Genomic DNA, 17,042 nt, shown 5'->3' on the forward strand with positions numbered 1-17,042 from the left:
TTAAATATAATTGGAACTCCTGAAAAGTTTTAAAAAACAATAGAATATCTTAAGAAAGAATTTGAGACGAAAGATCTCGGAAAAACAAAATTTTATTTTGGTTTGCAAATTGAGCATTTAACCTATGGGATATTTGTTCATCAGTCAACCTATACAGGAAAAGTTTTGAAAAGGTTTCATATGGACAAAACACATCTATTGAACATTCCAATGGAAGTTTGTTCACTAGATGTGAAGAAAGATATATTTCGACTTCGAGATGATAATAAAAAAACTTTTTAGTTCCGAAGTATCATATCTTAGTGCAATTGGTGCACTTATGTATCTTGCTAATAATACAAGACCAGATATTTCATTTTCAGTAAATTTATTAACAAAATATAGTTCTTCTCAAACAAAAAGACGTTAGAACGAAATATACTCCGTTATCTTCGAGGAACGATCGACATAAGTTTGTTTTATTCAAATAAATCAAATTTTGATCTAGTTGGTTATGCAAATTCTGGATATTTATCTGATCCACATAAAGCTATATCTCAAATAGGTTATCTATTCCATGTGGAGGAACTGTTATATTGTGGCGATCGGTGAAACAGACCATAACAACCACTTCCTCAAATCATGCTGGAATTATTGCAATTCACGAGGCTAGTTGAGAATGTGTATGGCTAAGATCAATGACTCATCACATTCGTGGAACATGTGGTTTGTCTTTTAGTAAAAATCTTCCAACAATATTATACGAAGACAATACAACATGCACATCCCAAATCAAATGAGGATATATTAAAGGAGATAGAACAAAACATATTTCACCAAAGCTTTTCTACACTCATGATTTAAAGAAAATGACGACATCATTGTATAACAAGTTTGTTCGAAAGATAACCTGACAGACTTATTTACAAAGGCATTATCTACCACAATCTTTGAAGAACTGGTGCACAACATTGGAATGTGGTGGCTCAGAGATCTCAAGTGATATTTCCATGAAGGGGAGTACATATATTTTTTAGGAATATAAATTATATGAAATATGTATTCTTTTTCCTTCACTAGGATTTTTTTCCCATTGAGTTTTTTTCTAGTAAAGTTTTAACGATACATGTTTCATATATATAATAGACATCTAAGGGTGAGTATTATAAATATTATGATAATAATTGTCCATTAAATGCTCATGCTTAGTGTCCATTGACCATGTGTCATGTCCTCATTTCCCAAAGTGTTCTTCATGTGTCTCAATATTACACATTATTAGTGTCTATGTAATCCACTTTCTACTTGCCAAGTTGCCTATAAATATGCCATTTTGTGGGTTTTGGAAGATACGCATTAGGCAAAATCCATGAAAATTGGAGAAAGTAGAGATTTTAGATAAATTCCTTATTTCATATTTTGTTAATTTAATTTATTATTATTTTATATATATTATGTTTTATTTATTTTAATATCTATTTATTTGATTATAATTATATTATATTTTCTTCATATTTGTGTTCCCATTATGCTCATCAAGTTCACAACATATTGGCAATTATCATAACTTTTCATAGTGAATTTGAGTTTTAAGTGTTTTTGTATCTTCATACTCAAAATTTCATTGAAGTTTAAAAATGTTTATGTATTTATCTTATGATATATATTAGGCATATCACACAAATTTCAAGCATATATATTATTCACATGAGGTTTTCGGAAAAAAAATTGTTTCATGGAGTTGAACTTGTGTTGATGTAGATTTGATGCAGACGAGGTTTATACGCTTGACTTGAGTAAGTGGAGGGCTACAGATATGGTTCAGAAGGCGTAATGTGTTTGTATCTCAAAAGGATTTCAACCTTTAAGTGTAGTCAATCTCAAAAGGATTTCAACCTTAAGTGTAGTCAATTTTAGAAGTTAGGAGTTTTCTGATTGTTAGGAGAATTCTCTCTAGGCCCTCTAGAGTGTAAAATTTTTTACTTTAGCAGAACTCTTCTATTTATAGAGTCTACCATGAGTTTTATGGATTTGGGTTTGGTTGGTACATGTACCTGATACTTGGACTTAACTAATTGGATTTTGGTTTTATTTGACATTTTGGTATATTTTTTGGCTTAGTTGGACTTTAACTCAGATAATAATATAAAACTGGACCAAATTATTTTATTCAGTCCAATGAAAACACGTTACGTCAATGAAATTTGTTAATTTATATTTTCAATTTCAATTTGGGATACATGTCAACCTTTAATTGGACCCAAGTTTGATTATTTGGTATTTTATGGTTAATTTGAGAAATGACGTGTCAATTTATGATCGGTCCAAAAATTTTCATTAAACAAATACCCTTTTTGAGATTTATGCACATTTATGGGTGGATGAATCTCGAAAAAGATAAAGTTGGAGTCAGAATACAAGTAATTTATTCTTGATTTCGATGTGTCAAATTAATCAAACTATAAAATTAGTACATAAGTGATTAAAATCCGGGATAAAATTTGGAATGTGACCAAAATTTAATTTGAGATGGATGTGAGGTCTTATCCAATTTAATTTGAGAAAAAGCCTAAATTTTACTTTAAATTTGGGATAAAATTTGAATTATGCCCAAATTTTAATTGGTGAAAGTTGGATAATTTGAATTTAGGATAAAATTTAGAATATGACCAAATTTTAATTTGGGATCAATTTAATTTAAAATTTTGATTTGAATTTGGGATAAAATTTGGATTATGCCCAAATTTTAATTTGAGATAGATTGAGATTTTTTTTATCCGCAATTTATTTTGATTGAAGATAAAAACGAGTTGATAATTTGAATTTGGGATAAAATTTGGATTAAATTCCCAAATTCATCTTGAATTGAGAGATTGAACATCAATTGAAATTTAAATAAGATTTTTCTTAAAAAAATCTAAGTTAAATTTATCTTAAATTAAGATATTTTCTCCAATTTGAATCCAAAATATCTATAATTTGAATGAACTGCACTCTATAAATCTGCCAAATCATGCTTAGAATTTGATCTACATGGGGGCTCTCGTTCATCTTCCTCGTTAAAGCCTTCGCACCCTTTTTTTCTTTTATTGCGATATTTGGAATTTGGCATCTCCTTTTTTTTCAGTTATTTTTTACTTCTTCTTCTTCCTCAGATCGTTGATGGATATTGCCATATGCATTTTTATTTTTGCCTTCTGTTTTCATCTTCATCTTGTCTCCTTTTTTAACCTTTTAATCTCTGCAAAACATTTTTTTTTGTTTTATCTGTTTTTTTTTTCACCTTCTCACACACACCATTGGAAATATTGTCCGATTGCCTGCGACATCTTATCTCTGAAAGTAAAGAACATGCAAACGAAAGCAATTTGAATCTAAAGCACTCAAATTACATTAATTTTATGTATTAAGCATGCTTGTTCAAAACTAAAAAACAGAGTTTGAAGAATAAACCTTGAGGTAGCTCAAAATTGAAGTAATCCTCTTGATGTTTTTTATCATGAACACTTCGTAGACCGCTGTTAGAGTCTTCTCCGCTATTCTCTAGCCTTAAAATGGATTGTGGAATCCAACACTGTGGTGAATTTTAAGGAAAAATGGAGTTTGGGAGAATTCAGAGATATATTTGTTTAAGAGGAAATTTATGCTTCAAAAGCCAGCCATCCAACTCCAATCTCAACAATTTTTTCTTCTATTTAAAGAAGAAATTATGCAAAATAAGAATCATCTCAAAGTGACATCAAATTGCTCACTAATTAAGGTGTTTTATAGAGGTTCAAGTGGGAAAACTCCACTACCTCTAAAATTCATCTAATTTTGAATTGGGTAATGACAATTGGTAGTATTTTTAGAAATAAGAACCAAGTGTATAACATCATTTTAAAAAATTGCAAATATAGACAAGTCTATCAACGATAGACTTCTATCATTGATAGACTCCCAAGTTTATCAGCGATAGACTTCTATTATTGATAGACTCTTACTAGTGGTATAATCTATCACTGATAGACTCCTACCAATAATATGGTTATCACGGATAGACTCCTACCAATAATATGGTTATCACAGATAGATTCCTACTAATAATATAGTCTATCACTGATAGAATATTTAAATTTAGCCATATTTGCAATTTTTTTCACATTATGTTATATCTGCTAATACTTTGGGTCTAATGTTTATATTGACAACTGTCCCTTTTGAATTTCTAAAATTCAAATTTTAAATGAATTTTTCTTAAAATTAATTCAAATAAATAATTTTAAATAAAATTAATTCTAATAATTAATTAAACAATTTAATTTAATATCAAATATTAATTAACACTAATCCTGATCATGAATCCCTATTCATGTATACAATATTTAAATCATGTTGAAGCATTTCTAACTCTTCATATTGTTTAATTCACAATCAAACGATAAGTCATTAAGTATATCAAATATAATTAACGCTTACTTCCTAAATAAAATTTGAACATTTCAAATTTTCTATCATATTGTTCTAAGGTTTAGTCTGATAGTTGCTAGCTGGCTAAATTCTTTAACCTAGTTAACTAACATTTGTTAACTATCGGGACACTCCACTATAGACCAATAGTTGCACTATCCTCATTATAGATATATTTTTGTCTACTTGATATAACAATGATCAGTAAGTCGATTTACCGTTTTACCCCTATAATTACATCTTGTTTTTTAAGTCCCATTGATCCTCTAATGAACAATTAGTTTGTGGTCCAACAACCAAACCGAATCCCTCTCAGACCAATGAGAGGGTATGGTCTCTTGTTCAAGATTTGGAGTCAACACTTAAGAGAACGACCTATCTACTATCCCTAGAATCGAGTAGGAGTGAATTCCATCTTGTAGGACTATGTCCCAAGTAATTTATTTGGTCTTATCCCTAAAATGGTAGACTTATTGTATTGGCAAACTCGGGCCACTCTCACACATGCAGATTAAAGGATAATCTCGAATAAACAAGAGTTCATAGTTAGCTCAGGATTAAGATTGAGTTATCTAAGTTATCGTATTGAAATAGTCAGTCTTAACAGTAAATGGCGTTATAAAGTAAAAGTGACTATTTCTCGGTCCAGTCCTATGCAAATTCATTGCATAGGACGCCTCCACTTGCATGTCCTCACATGAATGATTTAGGATCACATTGTTTGTATCAAATGCAAAGTGGGTCGTATCTATAGTGTTTCCAAGATAAGGTATCCAGCGTTATCCCTATACTATAGACCATTTTGGCTATTCCTCGAACTTGATCCACTTTTATGTCCCCACATATAGTTCAAGTATTCATGCTATAGTCTGAAGGAATTCTTATTCAAGAGTACCTACGAGCGGAAGCAAATCTTTCCAATTCATTGTGACAGAATTACCGCAAATACATTCAAACATACTTTCATAATGCTAAAGGGATCAAGAAATCATACCATATGAAGATTTCTTCTTCACGGCGAGTCTGAAGCCCAACCGTCTACCTCGAACAATCACCATTCACCACTTAGAGTCCTCAGTATTCTTGGAGTAAGAATCCAAAGTGTGGGTTTTGTTCGGATTTGGTAGAGGGAAGGAGGAAAAGCGACCGTACACAATGATCAAGCAAGTGAGAGATGCGGTCGTCTATCGCATAGACAATATGTTTGATCGTTTAGGTGAAGTATACAATCGTGTAGTAAAAGTAAGTGGTCTTCTATACGATCGTGTAGGAAAAGGTAAACGATCGTGTAGGAAAAGGGTGAGCGATCGTCTAAATGATCGCATAGGAAAAACCAAGCGATCGTCTATACGATCGTTTAGTAAATACCGGGAGCTAAACGATCGCGTAGTAAAAAGGTAAGCGATCGTTTAGATAATAGCGCGCGACAGTGTAATTGGTATGCGATCGCTTAGCAATATCGTATATCTAAGTGATCGTGCAGTTCCTATCGTATAGGCACTGATTTTCTAAACGATGACACTATCTTTTTCACAATACCCGCGCACACCGAGATCAACACACCATTTGCTATTTATAAAGCACTCATTCGTTTATTCAGAACGAAGAGGCGCCTTTTCATTTCCTTTATAACCGTCCAATGAATGTGATTTTATCACATTCATAACTTATAAATTAATATCAAATATTAATTATAATATTTTCCTCTGCTAGATATAAATCATATTTATATCCAATTTTCTTCAAATTAATGTATCTCATACATAAAGTTAATTATATCATATTTAATTAACTCGTTCAATTATATCACATATAATCAACTCCCTATTGTCAATTTGAACATTTAAAATTAACCCAAAAACTGACTCTCAACTTGTATTTAAGCTACCATGAGGACCTTATGAACCTATGGCTCGAAGCTCCAACGGTACGTGAATAGCTAACTAAACTCTTTAGTCACGATATCCACCATCGTTAACTGTCAGACATTCCACTAAAGACCGACAGTTGAACTCTTCTTGCCATACATATATTTCTATGTCCATTGGATATAACCAATCATCAGTACGATGACCCTTCACAGATGCTTGTAATTACAACATGCCAATTTACCGTTTTGCCCCTATAATTACTTCTTCCTCCTTAAATACCACTGATCCCTCTAATGAACAATACAACATAGTCCTACATGTGTGAACACCTCTCGGGCAATGAGAAGGTGTGTGGCGCTACATCATTCAAGCCCTGGAATTAGCCTTTAAGGGAACTATCTATCTACTTGCCCCTACCTCATGGAATGAGTGAATTCCATCTTGTATAGCTGAGTTCCCAGCTCCCAAATCAGACGAATCCCTAAAATGGTAGGTTTGAGTCGGCGTTCTGGCCATTCGCACCCATGCAAATCAAAGGACCGCCCTCAATGACAGAAGTTCCCAACTCATTCAGGATTGAGGTCATGTTACCTATGATCATCTTAGTGAAGTGAAATCTCAGTTATGAACGATGTTATATAACAAGACGTTAACACTTCGCAGTCAGATCTTATACAAACTCTTTGTATAGGACGCCCCCGCTCGCATGTCCCCTACAAAAATGATCAGGATCAGATCATCTGTGACAAGTCACAACACTTGTGACCATTCCACAAAGCGGGCCACATCCGTAGCATTACTAGGATAATGTTTCCCTCCTATATCCATATACTACAGACCATTTTGATTATCACTCAAGACATGATCCACTTGTATGTCACCACATTCATGCTTAAGTTACATACAGATAAACAGGGATTTTAAGTTTATTGGTTTGTGGTAAAATGAAAAACATCTAAATGTGCAAAGTTAAGTAGTGAAGTAAATATCATTTATATTATACATCACAAGTGTTCGTACAAAGTTGTTTACAAACTATTGGACATAAGACTTTAGGGCACAAACCCCAAAGTATTCTTAGTTTATTACAAGTGTTCTTAGTTTATTAGATTTATCTTTACCGAATAAACCTTAATGAAGACTTTATTGTAAAATAGAATATATTTATTGTTTACAAACCATGAGTTTTAGAACATAAAACTCAATATTGTCAGAGTCAAACATCTCAACCACCACCTTTCACGTCATTTGCCTTTCCTAATTTACTTGTCAAAGTTTGCCACTGGTGAGTGTAGGTGCCAACTACTATAGTCAATGCCGTCTACTGCAAATGGTGGTGGCATGGATTCGTTGCAGCCGTTGAAGGAAAGGAGTATTGGGCTACTTTAGAGAGATAGAGTTGAGAGAGAAAGAAAAGGGGTGGCGGCTTGAGAGAAAAAAAAAACGAGAAATCAGGCTTTTTTAGAAAACTTTCAGCTTTTCTTTTTTCTTTTTATAATTTATTTTATTTTTTTCTTCTTCTTTTACATTTTTTTTTGTCCCCCCTTTCTTTCTCTTTTGTTCTTTTTTTATTCAACTTTCTTTTTATTTGGAATTTTGTTTATTATTTTTTTTACTAACTCCCCCCAATTGTTTTTTAAACAAGAATTGTAGCTGTTGATAACTTGTATTCGAGGGAGGAACTTTTTTTTTTTAATCTCATCAACTTTTACATATCTTTGCAAAATATGGTTTTTTCGTCGGTTTTGATCTCAATGTTCTACCAGCTTTTATCTCAGAGTTCAGCCAGTTTGATCTTAGTGCACGTCCTAAACGTTTTGTTGGTTTCAGCCTCAGTCCTTGACTTAAGCGTTCCATCGGCTTGATCTTAGTGCACTACCTGAGCGTTTCATTGGTTTTAGCCTCAGTCCTTGACTTGAGCGTTCCATCGGCTTTGATTTTAGTGTTTTACGAGTATTGATCTTAGGGTTTCATTGGCTTGATCTTAGTGCACGACCTAGGATTCCGTCAGCTTTGGCCTTAGTCCTTGACTTGGGCGTTTCGTCAAATTCAATCTCAGTGCTCTACTGCTTTTGATCTCAGTGTCCCGTTGGCTTTGATCTTAGTCCCTGACCTGACGATTTCGTCGACCTTGGCCTCAGTCCTTGACTTGAGCATGCAAGATTCAATTTCAGTGCTCTATCGGCTTTGATCTTAGGGTTCTGTTGGCTTAATCTTAGTGCATGACTTGATAACTTTGTCGGCTTTGGCCTCAGTCATTGGTAACTTGTAGAAATACAAGTTATTGTTCTCTCAAAGTTGGAATAATTAGGATTATTAGTGTTGTAAATGCACTCTTGTTAAAGGAAAAACACATGAAATTCGCGTCACTAACGCACTTTAATGTAGGAATCGAAATCTACTAAGTGTCGCAGATAAGGCCAACACAAGGGGTATGGCTCCAAACTACTTGACGCATGGAAGATACATTCGAGTTATGCAATCTACGTCAAATCATCAACTTGCAAACATGGGCATCTGACTGACGGTTGTATTAAGGTATGGAATTTAATATAATCACATCACCAAGTGGTTAAGTGATTGCTTACATAAAGGGAAGCTACCTACAAGAGAAAGAGATAGAAAATCAGACAATAGGCAGTTAGCAAAGTAGTTAGTTTTCACCTCTGCCGTCTGCAAGCAAGGAATAGGAGGGATGAATACCATTTTCCACTGTTGACAACGAGGTGCTACTGGAGAGAAGCTCGAGAGATACATCTTCTTCAACTCCTTCATCAAGTTAGCTAAAGCAAACATTAAAAACAAGCCAAAGAGGACAAGAGAATGAACTCAGCAGCTTGACTTCTTCTTTTATCTTTGCACTCTTATTTACCATTCTGTTGATTGAACTAAGAGTATTTGTATTAAACTTATATGTTTAATATTATCTCATTTTCGACCATTATCCATACCTCCATCTGTTTATTTTCTGAAAAAGCAGTTAAGTCACTTGAGAGAGTAATTAATTGTTGAACGCATCAAACTAGGGCATGAAGTAATTTGAGAGATAAAATTGTTTATGTATTTTGTCTTTTTCTTGTAACTAACACATGCACCTTAGAGATATGATTATGTATGGCATTTGCATCGAGAGATGTTGAACATAAAATAAAGAACCGATTTCCAACGCATCACATATACACTTAGATTTAATAGACATCCATACCATCTTCATATTCATTATCATTACGCTCATATTAGGCTTGTTGCTCTGTGACACCCGAGTTCTCACAGGATTTCTTAGGTTGATAGGAGAATTTGAAATTAAAAGCTTTAAAAGGAAAAGTTTGACTAAGTGCCTAAACTATGCCTCGGAGGAAGAAAAATTCCTAAGTCTTGGAGGCATAGTAGGTTGAGGTCAGAATTTTGGCTAAAGTGTTCAAACTATACTTTGAACCTAAAGTTAGCATGGGAATGGAGAGTAACAAATTGGTTGTGTTGGGAGACAAGGATAACACTTAGTCCAAGGAGGAGGAAGGAATTTGGACTAAGTACTAGGTATGGGATGAGTCATCCTAGAGTTGGAAGCATAACTGAAATTGAAGAAGCCTTAGACACATACTGGGATAGGAATAGGCTTACTTGGATGCATGCTAGGGCAAAAAAAACCATTTTGGGATGTCTAGGGCTAGGAGAATGCATGAGGGAAGGAATGATTAAGTGTTTGACAACATACATCGAACTATGCACAACTAAGTGAGAAAACTAGGGTTAGACGCATAACAAGGAGATAGTGAACAAATAAGAGGTCCAAGCTGGAAATTTGGCTAAGTCTTGGACAACATATGACACAATAAGTAGGTAGAACCCTAAAGTTTGGGGTTGAATGCCTTAAGGCATATAAAGCGCAAGAATAGAGCTTGAGATAACCATTTAGGAGGAATTTACATTGAGAAACCCCAAGAGACATAAGGTAAACACATACCATGAGAGAACAACATGCTTGGATACATGAGCCAAGGTGTTGGGTGTTTGGGAAATTACTTAGTGAAGAATAAACCTAAAAAAGATGGTTTGGATGCATAAACCTAAGGAGGCATGCATTGAGATTCATCTTGGATGCCAAGTAGGAAGTTTTGGACTTGATCAAGGGAAGAAACCATGTTATAAAAAGGAAGTTAGGGCCATAAAGTAGGGATTTGGGAAGTTGAACGCATAGATAAGAGGACCATGTGTCCAACAGGTTTATTTGGGGCGTTGAGTGGTAGCAAGGGGAGGAACATGACTTCTCCAGATGAATCATGGCAAACTGAAGTAGGAGGTAGAGGTAGAGGTGCAAGATTGAATATAGAACAACCACTTCAAAAAGGAGCATGCGTTGGACATGCTCAGTGGAGAACATAACTTACCTATATGCAAGTAGGTGGCGACAATGAAAAGGTGGCGGCTCAATGGGAAGAAGATACTCAAATTTTCTTCAAGGAGGAGGTGGCTGGTGTTGGAGGCTTGAGGGGATGACAAGGATGAAGTCTTGAAGCCTATAAATTGTTTGGGTTAATGCCCTAAATCTTGTAGGGTCCTATAATTCGTAATTATATTGTACAAACATCTTATTTATCTGATAAAATATGTAATATTTTATTTGACATTTAGTAGCATTAATTCACAAACCAATAAACTAACATCCAAGGTTATCTTGTACCTTAAACATGTATGTAGTACGGGTGGATCATGTTTAAGTGATAACCTAAATGGTCTATAGTAGATGGATAAGGTTGGATACCTTATCCTGGTGGTACTACGAGTACGACCTACTTTGTAGATGTTACAATTATTGTAAAGTGCTACAAATGATCTAATGCTGATCATGACATGTGAGCGGGGGTATTCTATAAAAAGGAGTTTGTATTAAGACTAGTCCACGAAATGTTTAGTAAGACTAGACCACGAAATGTTTAGTCCCATTACATAACACCGTTCATAATAGAGACTTACATTTCACCAAGATGACCATAGGTAACATGACCTAAATCCTGAGTGAGTTGTGAACTCTTGCCTATGAAGGTGGTCCTTTGATTTTTATGGGTGAGAATGGCAGATCGCCGACTCAACAAGCCTACCATTTTGGGGACTCATCTGGTTGGGGAGTTGGAAACACAACTACACAAGAAAAAATTCACTCCTTCCACAATGTTGGGATAAGTAGATAAATTACTCCCTTAAGAGCTGATTCCAGGGCTTGAACAATGTGGCGCTACACCTTCTCCTGGCCCGAGAGGGATTTGGTCATAGTTGGATTATGATTTATTGTTCGTTAGAGGGATCAGTGATACTTAAGGAATTAGATATAACTACAGGGGCAAAATGGTAAGTTTGGTCCAACTATACTTAGTGGAGTGTCCGACAGTTGACAGATGGTGTGAATAATTTAATTAAATGAGTTTAATTAATTATTCACGTACCGTTGGAGTTTCAAGCTACAGGTCTATGAGGTCTCCTCTGTAGCTCAACGGGAATTAATGAGAATCAATTTTTTGATTAATTTGAATGTTCAAATTGATTGAGAGAATTAATTATATGTGATATAATTATTTTAATTTAATTATATATGATATAATTACTATAATGTATTTGATATATTATAATATAAAATTTATTTGAGAGAAATTAAATATTTGAATATGATTCAAATATTAATTATATGAATTGGATTCATATAATTAAATTTAATATAATTGAGATTTATATTAGATATTATTGTCCAGAGAATCAAACTATATGTTATATTGTATTGGATACAATATTAAACTATAGGTTATATGTTATATTTGATATAACATATATTTTAATATATATTATATGATAAAGTTGTTATCATATAAATATATATTAAATTTTTTATTAAAACTAATTTGTTTTATTAATTTTAATTTTAAAAACAATTTTAGAACTCCCTCCCCCTTTTTCTCTCTAGAACGTGAGAGTGAGTTTCAGTTTTGTTTTTTGCTGGTTATTTATCTTCTTCTTCCTGAAGAAAAATTACATATAGGTTCTGTAAGTTTATCAATCTCATTCCAATCTCTTGCTCTTATGTCTAAAAAATTCCCTCTCTTCCAAAATAACCAGAGTCCACACCTTCTGGATTGTCATCCAGAGTATACAGTGGAAACATCATGGTGGTGTTCCATCGGTTCGAGGGATTTTACTTGAAGAACGGTTCTTCAAAGGTAAGGGTTTCTGAAACCCTAATTAACTTTTCTGTATTTTTTCTCAAGCATGCTGAAATTGACTTTTAGATGCATAATTTCTAATTGTTTGCTATAAAATAAACATTTTGTAAATTTTAGATTTTTGGATCTGATCTCGTTTTCCATTCAAGGACCTTCATGTTGGGGTTGATGCCCTAAAGTCTCGTGTCCTGTAGTTTGTAAACAGTTTGTACAAATGCTTGTGATGTATAATATATGATATTTACTTCACTTCTTGATTTTGCTCATCTGAATGTTTTATTTGCTTTACCATAAACCAATAAACTAAAATCCCTGGTTGTCTTTATATAACTTAAGCATGTATGTGGTGACCTACAAGTGGATCATGTCTTAAGTGATAACCAAAATGGTCTGTAGTATATGGACATAGGAGGGAAACCTTATCCTGGTAACACTATAGATGCAACCCGCTTTGTGGAATAGTTACAAGTGTTGTGACTAGTCACAAATGGTTTGATCCTGATCATTCGTGTAGGGGACATGCGAGCGGGGGCATCCTATACAAAGAGTTTGTATAAGACCTGACCACGAAGTATTAATGTCTCATTATATAACACTGTTTATGACAGAACTTCACTTCACTAGGATGACCATAGGTAACATGACCTTAATCCTGAGTGAGTGGGGAACTCTTGCCATTGAGGGCAGTCATTTGATTTGCATGGATGTGAGTGGCCAGGCCACCGACTCAAACCTACTACTTTGAGGATTCGTCTAATTTAGGAGCTGGGAACTCAGCTACACAAGATAGAATTCATTCCTTCTCCGAAGCAGGGGCAAGTAGATAGATAGCTCCCTTAAGGGCTGATTCCAGGGCTTGAACGATGTGACGCCACACCTTCTCATGGTCCGAGAGGTGTTCACGCATAGTTGGACTATGTTGTATTGTTCATTAGAGGGATCAGTGGTACTTAAGGAGTGAGATGTAATTACAGGGGCAAAATGGTAAATTGGCCCAACTGTACTTACGAGCATCTGTGAAGCGTTATCGTACTCATGATTGGTTATATCCGATGGACACAAAAATATATATGTGGTAAGAAGAGTTCAACTGTTGGTCTTTAGTGGAATGCCTGACAGTTAACGAATGGTAGATCTCGTGGCTAAAGATTTTAGTTAGCTATTCATGTACCGTTGGAGCTTCGAGCCATAAGTCCATAAGGACCCCTTGGTAGCTTGGATAAAAGTTGAGATTCAGTTTTTGGGTTAGTTTGAAACGTTCAAATTGATAAGAGGGAGTTCGATTATATATGATATAATTGAACTGGTTAATTATATATGATATGATTGACTAAATGTATGAGATATATTATTTTTGAGGAAATTGGATATAAATATGAATTATATCAAGTAGAGGAGAAAACACTATAGTTGATATATGATATCAAACTATAGGTTATGAATATAATATGATTATATTTATTATTTTATTAATTAGGCGGTTATGAGATAATTGGCCGAAGTTTTCTCCGATTTCCTACGATAGTAGGAAGTTGAATTCAGTTTTAGTAACTGAAGAATAAAATGAAAATAGTTTTCATTTTGCAAAAGACATGCAAAATCGCTCATAGTGTGAAAGTCTTCCATTGCTTAGTGGTGAGAGCCTATACGATAGTGCCTACCTACTAAACGATCGCACACCCGAGTTTCCTAAATGATCGCCTGCGATTTCTTAAACGATCGCACACCCACATTTCCTAAATGATTGCCCGCGATTTCTTAAACGATCACTTACTTATACTAGACGATCGCTTAGCACTTCAGCGTAATTAAACGATCACTTAGCATTTGCTACACAATCATGTACCTCGACCTAAACGATCAAGCACTCGACTATACGATAGTCATCCCTTTCTCCCACTTGCTTGTTTGTAGTACACGATCACCTTTCCTCCTCCCCTCTACAAATTCCATCAAAGTCCATCATTTGGATTCTCATTCTAAGAATACTAAGGGCTTTGAGTGGTGGTGTCATCCCCATTGCCTTTTGTTCGTGCTTTGCTATTTGTGTAGACGACCGTGGTGTTGCTGGACGAGAAAGAGTGAGAGAAGTTCGTTCACGCTGAGACCGAGATTTCTGAAGAAAGTCTTCAACTGGTAAGTCCTCGATTTCTTGTTTTTTTTTTCTTTTATCTTTTAAAGCATGCCAGTAATTAGTGTTTACAAAGCATATTTGTATGTTAGAATGTATACTGTTAAATTCTGTTACAATGAATTGGAAAGATCTACTTCCGCTCATAGGTACTCTTGTATAAGAGTTCATTCACTTCAATGGTTCCTTCAAGTGGTATCAAAGTGGGATTCTTGCCCAAAATTTTTCCAAAATATCGGAATAATTTTACAGTTTTTGGTGGCATTTTTGCATTACGTATAATTCATATGATGAATGTTGTTTACAATTGTGAATGGTTTACGGGATTGGGCATTTAGTTTATTGCTTTGAGTTTACAAATTTGTTTTGTAAGGGCCTATGTTTTGGGGCATAATTATGCTATCGAGTTTATATTTTAAGTCCTTGAGTCGCTCATGATGTTCCTGGTGATGATCTAGTGAAAACGGGTATAGTAGCATCGCGAGGTTGCGATGTGGCGGACAAAAGTTATCTCCGTAGTGTCGTAACGTAGGGCATGACGTTGCGACACTCCAAGACGGAGAATATGTGTGGTTTAGCTCCGATTCGCGCGTGGTTAGTGGTCTGCTAGTCCGATTTGGTTCATGGGTTCTCTGATTCAAGTTAGTTGGGGTCTTCTGGACCGGTTCATAACTAGTTCGGGCGGTTCAAGGCCCGATTCACCTGAATCAGAACTATTAGTTTGTAATAGTTAGTTTTATTTTGTTTTAGGTGTCCAATCCCAGTCCATTAATTGCCTTTAAATTATGCATGTGATATATGATTTAAAATTTTATTATGATATGCCATAGTGTATGCCATATAGTATAAAATCCCACCATAGGTTATGCATTTGATTTCATGCATCATTTATGTTATAAGTGTTATAATATATATAATTACATGATTTGATTAATATAGCATGCTCATGCATCATATAGTATAAATGTTATAATATATGCATACATGCATTAATAAAATATACATGTATCATTATATTATAAAAATTATAATATAGTGTATGGATGTATGTTTAAATGCATGTTATTTTTATTTCATTACTTTAGTATATAAATGTTATGTATGTTAGTAATGAAATGAAACTGCATGAAGCATGTCACCACTTCAGGGTAATTTATAATTGTTATAATATTATCTAAATATGCTTAACGTGCAATGTATAGTTTTAATTTATTTTTTTTTCTTCTTATAATTGTTATTAACAAAATGAAATTAGAAACTAACATCAATAAATCAGAATTTCATGCAAACCTTAAGTTAAAATTCATTTTTTAAAATAGTTATAAAATATGAATCATATAGACCTAAGATCACATTTTTATTGAGATTAGAAATTTATTTAAATCTTTTAATCCGTTTAATAGGATTAAATTGGTTTTAATTAAAAGATTAACATTATAACAAATGTATCTATAAGGGACCTTTTGTCTAAGATTAGTTCTGTCTAGGCTGGGGTATTTAAGTTGATGGAAACGTAGCATCCCTACCTGAAAACTTACCTGGAAAGGTGAATTAGATAGATTTGTTACAAGCATGCAATTATTGGTTAACGTTTGTTAAAGTGTTTAATGAACCTTAATAAAAAATTATTTAACTATCCAAAGCAAATGTTGTTTTGGGACAAATTAAACAATCACTTAATTAAAATCAATAGCCGGATTTTCCTAAGTTAATTAACACTAAGTAAAATGCTCAGTGGGAGGAAAATGGATGATACTTCATTTTATCCTCTTCATGTTTCTCCTTAAAAGTTCACACCGTGAAATCTATACTCGGTCTCGAGGCACCTTGAATGTCCCCCTACGGATGATGTTTGTATAGATCAATATCAAGGTGAATTGAGAGAGTGTTTATAGTAAGTGGGAACAGGACATGTGATAACACATCCCTCGGTTTCTCTCATTAGTTTGAAGTAAAGTCTCATGCACGACCTCGTAGCACCTTGAGTGTCCCCCTACGGATGGCATTTTTGCATGATGTTTTATTCAAACTCTAGAAATGGATAAGGGTTACTTTAGTTTTTCCCTCAATCAATTTTCCCCTGATGTTGGCTCATTGGGGTGGAATTCTAGAATCTAAAATGAGAGGTTATACTTATAAGAAATGTTAAGCGAGTTAAAAAATTTTGGGACCAAACAATGGTGACTGATAGTTAGAGTAACAGAGAGTTCTGTTTATTGGTTGAGATTGTCTCATTTCAGTAAAGGGGCACCTGATCACCCTATGGTGGCGTTTGTCCAGTCTTACTGAAGCATCATTGACTTCCGCGACTTTTAATTTACTCATAATAACTTCCGCGACTCTTAATTTACTCGCTGCCGACAAACTAACGGGCGATAATTAACAACTTGGAAAAATACAATC

The sequence above is a fragment of the Benincasa hispida genome, chromosome 12 (assembly GCF_009727055.1).
Source record: "Benincasa hispida cultivar B227 chromosome 12, ASM972705v1, whole genome shotgun sequence".
NCBI classification, from domain to species: Eukaryota; Viridiplantae; Streptophyta; class Magnoliopsida; order Cucurbitales; family Cucurbitaceae; genus Benincasa; species Benincasa hispida.